The 9,333-nt window shown below is 42.4% G+C and overlaps 1 long non-coding RNA gene and 1 pseudogene across 4 annotated transcripts in view; one reads left to right on the top strand and one right to left on the bottom strand.

Annotated features, from left to right (window-relative positions):
- Positions 1–9,333, bottom strand: part of LOC147029230 (uncharacterized) — a 71,900-nt pseudogene that overhangs the window by 37,938 nt on the left and 24,629 nt on the right. Inside the window, exons 2-4 of the transcript XR_015056846.1 lie at position 9,333; positions 6,326–6,460; positions 5,010–6,189 (exon numbers count right to left, since the gene is read on the bottom strand). The exon at position 9,333 is cut by the window's right edge and continues 432 nt beyond it. The product of XR_015056846.1 is annotated as an uncharacterized LOC147029230 (transcript). The remainder of the gene's footprint in view (positions 1–5,009; positions 6,190–6,325; positions 6,461–9,332) is intronic.
- LOC147029231 (uncharacterized) lies at positions 4–7,102 on the top strand. 3 transcript variants are annotated; one of them, XR_015056853.1, is made up of 3 exons: positions 4–209; positions 372–502; positions 3,778–7,102. It is a non-coding gene; the product is annotated as an uncharacterized LOC147029231 (long non-coding RNA). The 3 variants fall into 3 exon arrangements; XR_015056854.1 differs by having other exon boundaries at positions 10–165; positions 3,781–7,102; XR_015056852.1 differs by having other exon boundaries at positions 48–209; positions 3,781–7,102.

The following is a 9,333-nucleotide window of genomic DNA, read 5'->3' on the forward strand; positions in this document are numbered from 1 at the left end:
TCGGAGACGCGAGACCCCATTAACGCCAGAAACGCAAACTCATCGATTCCATTCACTTTCTCGGGGTCGGACATCCGGGAACTTCGCCGACCCATAATGCAATGTTCCCATAGCAACGCTGGCGAAGGGGAAAACAAAGTCCCTCATTCGCTCGGATCGCCCCGTGTATGTGGCGCTAGCGCACGGCACTCGACTCGTAGCTGTTACAAGTTGGTTTCTTTCGGAGCTTTTATTACACATCATCATTATTATTATTATTATTGTTATTATTATTATTATTATTTACAACAATGCAGAGAAGTTGCTGTGTTTTCAGTTGTACTAATAACAAGGCAAAAAATTCAGAACTCTCCATTTTATCTCATCCCAAGTCAGGCGACTGAACCGGAGAGGAGACTTTTGTGTGTCGGAACCATCGATCGAGGTTCGCAAGGTGCCGTGGGGAAGCTTTGGGAGCCGCAGTCCGATTACACCTTCGTTTGTTCAGCGCACTTTGTGTCAGGTTAGTGGTGTATTTGTGTTATAAAATGGGAATAACCAGAAATAATGGACAATCAGTGAGTTTATAAATAATATGGAATAGGCAAAGCCTGGAAGCGAACGTAGAATTCTTCTTACATTCTCTTCTTCAATACATCAAATTAAACAGACTTTTTGCTCTGATTTTTCGGACATTTGTGCATACAACTTGTTCACAACTGTATACGTGCCAACTATACCGTGGTACGTGAAAGCGCCGCACAGCTGATGATTTTGACAGATCTGAGGTCAGTCAGGTGCATCGCAGACGATGCTGCAATTTCCAGTTACTTCGGCTTGGGTTCGGGATCAGCGATCAAATAATGTAAATCACGATTAAAAATTATTTTTTTACCTCAACGTGACCTTCACAACAACAGCTACACGGCCTAGAACAGGATCTCATCTAAAAAAAAAATATTACCTCAACATTACCTTCACAACAACAACTACACCACCTAGAACAGGATCTCATCTGAAAAAATAAATATTAGCAGGAGAACGGTGAGGACAGTTGTCGAAGAGGACAGTTGTGAGAGGAACGTGGCTGAGACGGACGATCTCGTTTTTGCTCACCTCTCGGGATGACAAAATGGCTACGCCATTCTCGTGTCATGCTGCGAATTTGCCTGCACAATGGAGAAAGACAGTCTTTGACTGTTCGGATGAATCTTGAAGTTGCACGATGATGAGAAAGAGAGGAAGAGGAGTGCTCTCATCGAACTGGGCGTTATCCCATTGTTATCCGTTATCCCGGAAGCATTTCGCAAGTTTATTCGCTTTCATGTTCATTTGTTCAGCAACCATTGGTCCGAACGTCACAAAATCTTCGCGATACTCAACTCATGTAGAATTTAGTAATAATTATGATGTCAATGGAAACTTGATACGGTCAGCATTTTGGAAAAAAACAAAAAAATTTGGACCTCGATATCTCCAAAACTGCTCGATGGAAAAAAAATTGAAACAGCTCATTATCAAGTACACCTCATGAGGAATAAGGGCTGTTAACCATGACATCATCAGTCCCTTCATTATGATGTCACAATTCGACAAATACAACGCTTTATCCAATCATAATGAAAATGATTTAGCATTACCTAAGCAACGACATTGTTATGGATCTGGGGTTCGACTTTCGCCACGAGGTGAAGCACTCTTGTTCCTCCCAAACACCAGGTCCAGAGGCCACCGAACACAGATAACTCCGCAATCCAGCGGGTGCTGAGCAACCATGAGTGCCGATTGGGACTGCCAATCCGGCAGTGTTACACAATTTAGTGTGGTACCTTTCGTGTGGATGGCCGCACCAAGGGAGGGGGTTGGGGGCGTCTCGTGTTCTCGATACGTACTCTGGTTAACTCGCCGAATCAGGTGGAACCGAGTGGAGCTGCGAGTGCGCACCAGCGAACAAGAGCAAATTTTGTGGGGTAAAGTTACCCAGCTAATTATGTTAGGACCATACTGGACCAATGGAGGAAAAGACAGGACAAAATGGGGACAATCACAATAAAATCAATTTATTTATAAAGCAAGGGTGAGGAAAGGCATGTGGAATAATAAAAGGTTATCATACAAAGGCATTATGTACAGCAGGGGAAAGCAAGGATTGATGAGATGCAGCAAAATAAATGCAATTATATACAAAAGAGAAGACATGGGGCAGAGCTAAACCAATAAAAACTTCGACAATCTTAATTCTGCTCACCAAACACCCACTCAAGGAAATTAGAAAGAAAGAGAGATGAGGAAAAGCTTGAGGTGTTGACGACCTCTTTTTGTTGCAGGCGTGGCCGACGGCCCCATGCATCCCAGTCAAAGAGAAGGGGGAAGAGGGAGGAAAACTAAGTGTCAACTCTGTGGTCAGAGGACGTGTGATGATTGGCAGATGAGGTGTAATGCAAAGAGAAAAGAACATGTGAGAGGATAGACCACCAAGAGCGGAAAGAAATCTGTTCGTGTAAATGTTTATGCCATCTACTTGGACTGCGTCTGGCGTCGGGCTCTTCCACTCGGTCATGGACTCTCTTGCGATTCGTTCTACCACTCCTCAACTCCAAGACCAAAGAGCGATTCAGATCACAAGAAAAGAGAAGAGAAGGGCAGGCGGGGCAGAGAAGAGAGTGGGCCAGAGAAGAGATTGTTCTTTTATACTTTGGTTTTTGACCCAACATACCCTGAAGACAAAGTGGGTTGTATCAAAGCGGGGTTGCATCAAAGCAGGGCAACTTGGAACCCTGTCATATCTGCTCGAAGCTATAAAGTGGCTCGTCCAGTAATTATCCCCCGCCAACCAACGATGTTGGCGGGGGATATAGAAATGAGTTCCGTCCGTCAGTCACATTTCGTTTCCGCAGCTTAACTACAAATCACTTCAAGATATATTTACGAAATTTGGTACACATATCAAGCAAGTGGTGAACTGGTGCCTTTTGATATTTCGAGATATCCCCAAAAAAAATTTCTGTCACTTTCCATGGAAACAAGTTGGGTCTTAAGAAATAATTGTGGAAGTTAACCTTTGTTTCCAGAGCATAGTTGCAAAACTATTCACGATTTCTTTATGAAATTTGGCACACACATCAAGAATAAATTGAACTGGTGCCTTTTGCTACTTGTCCTCATTTACTTATGGCGGGGGATATCGAAGACTTTGTCTTCAACGGATGCTTGTATTCTTTTTATCCCCCCGCCAACCAACGAAGTTGGCGGGGGATAGAGAAATGGGTTCCGTCCGTAAGTCCTTCCATCCGTCACATTTCGTTTCTGGAGATGAACTACAAATCCAAAGATATACATACGAAATTTGGTACACATATCAAGGAAGTGGTGAACTGGTGCCTTTTGATATTGAGAGATTTCCCCCAAAAATTTTTCGTCACTTTCCATGGAAACAAGTTGGGTATTTAGAAATAATTGAGGTTAACCTTTGTTTCCAGAGCATAGTTGCAAAACTATTAACTATTTCTTAATGACATTTGGTACACACATCAAGAACAAATTGAACTGGTGCCTTTTGCGACTTGTCCTCATTTACGATGGCGGGGGATATCGAAGACTTTGTCTTCAACGGATGCGAGTTATTATTATGAAAGCCAATATGACTTGGGTCTGAATCATCGTTGTTGCTGTAGTGGTGTTAACCCGTGTCTGCATGAGGCTTAACACAATATCACCTTGACAATGGTATATTGTCAGCAAGGCAATAATTTCATTGTTTTAAGAACTGTGTTGCACTTATTTTTTTATATTTCAAAGCAGACACCTGTGGATGTTGGTGTAGAAATGATTTCATCAACCAGGGTAAACCAATCGGAAAGCCATGAAGACTCGGCAATTTCTGGGGTAGCCACAAAGGTTGGTAAGCATTTTACTTTGTTTATACCGTATTTATTTCCTGTGGCTGGAGAACATAAAAGAGCAATGAACAATTAAATGAAAAACTTACTCTCTTCCTGTGCCTTTGGCAAAATATGTACGGGAAGTGGATCGCGAAAGTGCATTTACAAGTTGAATCTCCACCGATTTTTTTTTTTTTTTGTATACATTGTCGAGGCTCATATGAGAGCGAACACACAACGCACAGCAAAGGGGGCAGGAGACCAGAGGGGCGAGAGAGGGCAGAACAAAACATTGGGGAACAGAGACATGAGGAGATCTGAGGAAGGGAGAGGAATGGAGCGAGGAACATGGGGTAAAGAAGAAGGACACCTCAGGGACTTTCAGGATCTGACATGATAGGAATCTTTCGGGAAGGAAAGCAGGGAATTTGAAGGAGGTGGCGTTGGGGTGGATTAATGGGATAGAAATTATCATGGTTTTGGATAGGTGAAGATAAGAGGAGTTGGTGAACAGCTGTTTTGCAGACCTCGAGGGAAGAGTGAGATTGAAGAGAGTCTTCTTCTTCTTCTTTCGGCTGTTCCCGTTCGGGGTCGCCACAGCGGATCATCCGTATGATCCGCACAGTCATTTGGCACATGTTTTTACGCCGGATGCCCTTCCTGACGCAACCCTCGTCGCCTCTTACGACACAGGGATATGGTACACCTATTTTTACCGGGGTATACACCGGCCCAGTATACTGGTACTCATTTCGCCGACCTCGGAAGGATGAAAGGCTGAGTCAACCCCCTGGTGTATTAATTCAGTGTCCCGACGGGGCTTGAACTCAGGACCTTTTGGATCCCAAGCTGCTGCCCTAACCACTGTGCCAACACCAGGCTTGGGATTGAAGAGAGTGTGGGAGTTTATTTGAAAGGCGAGAAAAAAGAGGAATGAAAGAGTGAAGGTGATTGTTCATTGGAGAGAGGGAGGACTTCAAAATTAGTCTTGTTGTGAGTAAGTCCTCTTTGCTGATCATGTTACGCATTTTTTGTGTTGTACCTGGGGATCTTCTTTTATTCCGAGGTGTTTGTGGGATGCTTCGTTTTCGAGTTGCTGTGTTATCTGGTCTTTTTTATGGATGTATTGCATGCTCTCCTGCGTGGAACCTCATGTGGTGATTCAAATCGCTTTTTTGAGAGAAACCTTTATCACATGTGGAACATTTGGAAGCACGCTCTCTTGTGTGGCTGTTCAGGTGCTTCTTCAAACTGCCTTTGTATGAGTAACCTTTATCACATGTGGAACATTTGTAAGGACGCTCTCCTGCATGGATCCTCATAGGCACATTCAAATGTTCTTTCAGAGAGAAACCGTTATCACATGTGGATCATTTGTGAGGTCGATCTCCTGTATGGATCTTCATGTGCTTCTTCAAATTGCCTTTGTCTGAGAAATCTTTATCACATGTGGAGCATTTGTGAGGACGCTCTCCTGTGTGGATCCTCATATGCATATTTAACTTGCCTTTTTGAGAGAAACCTTTATCACATGTGGAGCATTTGTGAGGACGCTCTCCTGTGTGGATCCTCATATGCTTATTTAAATGGCCTTTTTGAAAGAAATATTTTTCACATGTGGAACATTTGTAAGGTCGCTCTCCTGTATGGATCCTCATATGTGTATTTAAATGGCATTTTTGAGAGAAACCTTTATCACATCTGGAACATTTGTGAGGACGCTCTCCTGTGTGGCTCCTCATGTGCACATTCAAAGTGCATTTTTGAAAGAAACCTTTATCACATCTGGAACATTTGTGAGGACGCTCTCCTGTGTGGCTCCTCATGTGCACATTCAAAGCGCATTTTTGAAAGAAACCTTTGTCACATGTGGAACATTTGTAAGGATGCTCTCCTGTGTGGATCACCATGTGCTGATTCAAAGTGTATTTATGAGAGAAACATTTATCACATGTGGAACATTTGTAAGGACGCTCTCCTGTGTGGATCCTCATATGCTCATTCAATCTACATTTACGAGAGAAACCTTTATCACAGACAGAGCATTTCTGTGGAAGTTCTCCACCATGGGTCCTCATGTGTATTTTGACATTTCTTGGTGAAGTAAAATCCTCACTGCATCCATTGCACTTATTATGCATTTGCCTTTCAATAACCTTTTTGGGTTTGTTTAATTTAATAGTGATCTTTTTGCTGTTTTCATCAGACGTGCACTTGTATTTTGAAGGTTGTGAGTCTTGTACTTTGGAGTGTTTCTTCAAAATGGATATCTTCTTCCCTGTGACACTGCTTCTGGACCTCATCTGCCCAATTGGACTTCTTGGTTGTTCTACAAAAACAAAGAACAAGTTATTTTACGTTTTTTTTTGTCAAGCTCGAAATGCAAAATATTTCATAATTTCGAAAATTTTATAAACCCTGAATTAAAAAAAGATTGAATGTTCATTTTGTAGGTTTCTGCTCACCTGTTGTATAACAAACAGGACTGCCATTTGTCAAATGAACATCTGAATCTTCCTTTGCAGAATAATATTTTAAAGTTTCCAAGATCGATGAACCGTTGTGTCGTCTGGATTCCATACTTACAGCAGAGACATCACCTGAATACAATGAAGGACATGAAGTTTAAAACACTGCAAAATATAAATCCGCTCAATTGGTAGTATGCAATAGACGTCACTTCTGCTGTAGGACCGTGGCTCCATAATGCTGCCACAATTACAGTGGCGGAAACGAGGTGTTTACAATGACAAATATATGTATGTGTCATGTGTATGCATATATGTATATATTGTAAGAAAAACCATGTTCTCACCAAAATTAGTGTCCCACCCACGAAGTCACGTGACCTTTTTCAGGCTCCCAGGGATTGGTTGGCCAGTCGGCACGTGGTGGGTGGGCCGCGTCAGAGGTGGGGCGCCATTGTTGGCGAAAGACGTGGCTCGAAGATCGCGAGTGGAAAAATATATCGAGCGCTCCAAATCGCGTGTTTGAATGCGATTTCAAGTGATTCTCAAGACTCTCGACAGCACCGTCTTAAGAAATGAGTTAAATCTGGAAGAGTGTTATCGTTATTCCCGGATATCGTTGAGCGGAGTTGTACGACCTGTTTTTGGAACTCTATTGTTGCCAAGAGTTCTGGCAGGTTTTTTGTGCTGTGTACTCAATTCTGTTACCAGCCATTTTTTGAGATCGAGCCAATAAAATGTTGTGCCTACCCCGAGAGGCCGATACAAAACACAGTGGTGTGTTTTGTTGTTCTCTTTGTCCACACGTGGACTGCTTGAAGCTCGGACATTAACGTCAGTATTCCGTGCTGGAAGATATCAACAGCCGGGATCGCGACAATATACGTACATAGATATAGATATAGATATATACATATACATTTATATGTGTGTGTGCAGGAGCTGGAGTGTGGAGCAACCATTTCAGAGGTTCGGTGTTTTCCCTTCTCGACTCAGTGTGACCATAAATTAATGTCTTTAAGCTGTAAAATAATTGTGCGAACTCTCTTGTGTTGACTTCCGGTTCGGGGGTGGTTTTATATCTATATATTTTTTTAGATCCTCGTGGAGGATCTCTAAGTCTTACTCATGTTGTTTCTTGTGGACTTTTTTGTTTCACAGCCTACAGTTTTCATCGAACTTCCTGAAACTTGGCGTACAGATGTAAAAATATCCTGCACAGACAGTAACGATCTCCGATTTTGGAAATGCTTCCGAGAAAAAAAGTTAACATCATAATATCGCCGCTAATGGAAATCCCCCATACCATTATCTCCGAAACTAGTTTGTTTCACAGCCTACAGTTTTCATCGAAACTTCCTGAAACTTGGCACATATATGTAAAAATACCCTGCGCAGACAGTAACCATCTCTGATTTTGAAAATTCTTCCAAGGAAAAAAAGTTATGACGTCAAAATATCTCCGCGAATGGAAATCGCCTAAAAAATTATCTCCGAAACTTGGCAAGCTTTTTGAATTCTGTTTGCAGGAGTCGAACAGGGCATTAGCAGAGATTAATTACCGCATATATGTTACATCACGATGACTGACGTCATATCAATTTTTATGACGTCATTCCTATTTTTTGACAATTTTTTGTTTCACAACCCAGACTTTTCATCGCATCTTCGTGAAACTTGCCATGTATATGCAGAAAGCCCACGCGCAGGCAGTAACCATCTCCGATTTCAGAAATTCTTCTGAGAAAAAAAAGTTTTTATCATTATATCGCCGCTAATGGAAATCGCCAATACCATTATCTCCGAAACTCGGCAAGCTGTTTGAATTCTGTTTGCGGGAATCAAGCCGGGCATAAGCCCAGATAATTTATCGCAAACCTGATACATCACAATGTCAAATTCGTTTTTATGACGTCATCATTAAGAGGACGAGGATCATAGCTCATTCGAGCTTGTTCTGTTACATCTTCGTCCATATGTTGTTGTCATATCCGATCATAAACGCAACCCTTGTCAAATGATGTAAGGACGCCAAAGAGGAATTTTGTGGACACGCTGTGTGTGTGTATATGTGTGTCTTTTCAGTGACGATTCGACTCACCAGACACTTCAAACTCTTCATCGACGAAAAATGCTTGTTCTTTTAAAAGCATTTAAAAATGCTTCACTTTCCTTATTTTTTCATGAAGAGTACCCCACCTTCACCATAATCTATTCCTCTTCTTCAAAAGAATATCTTCATTGTCCAATTTGCGAATTTGGAATCAGCATCCCTCCACTTCCTGTCCCCTTTTTCTGCCCTCGTTTCACCCCAACAACTCAATGCTTCCCCTGGACCTGACCAACTCTAACCTTGCACAGTACTTTATTTCTTCATTCCCCTCACCTCATCCTCTGGAAGTTCCACAGCCCCAACTCACACCCTCTCATCTCCCTACTCAGGTCCCTACTCTCATCTCCCTACCCCACGACCCCTAAGTCCAGCAAGTCCTCATCTCATCCCCTCCCACCTTCCACCCATCCTGCCCCTTCCCACCTGCACCTTTTCAGCCTACACTCCTCCTCCAACGTCCCTCACCCTCCAAGCTTCCCACCCTCTTAAGACCTTATCCCTATCCCTCACTGTGTGTACCTCAAACATCTGAGGCCTCTGCTACATCCCGACAGATCTCTCAATCCAAGCTGCAGCTTACAGCCCAGACATTATCAGTGCAAAAATCATTTCTCCCATAGGATGTCCCTCACACCATCCATGCCGATACGAGTGGTAAACAAACTACTTCCTTCATGTGGATAACTTAAATGTGCTGTCAAACATGGAACACTTTGGAATGTCATGTCATTTCAAATAAAAAATATTGACTTGGTATATCAAGAATCTAAACGTCTTCAGCAACACAAAATTGTTCCAAAAGAGATTCCATAAGTTACAAGAAAAAACACATTAATGGTTGAATATAAAGGTATTTCTTGACATGCTCATGTGTATAAAGTAGTGACATACC

The sequence above is a fragment of the Eptatretus burgeri genome, chromosome 4, assembly GCF_056783735.1.
Source record: "Eptatretus burgeri isolate ZD-2024b chromosome 4, Ebu_testis_v1, whole genome shotgun sequence".
In the NCBI taxonomy this organism is placed as follows: domain Eukaryota; kingdom Metazoa; phylum Chordata; class Myxini; order Myxiniformes; family Myxinidae; genus Eptatretus; species Eptatretus burgeri.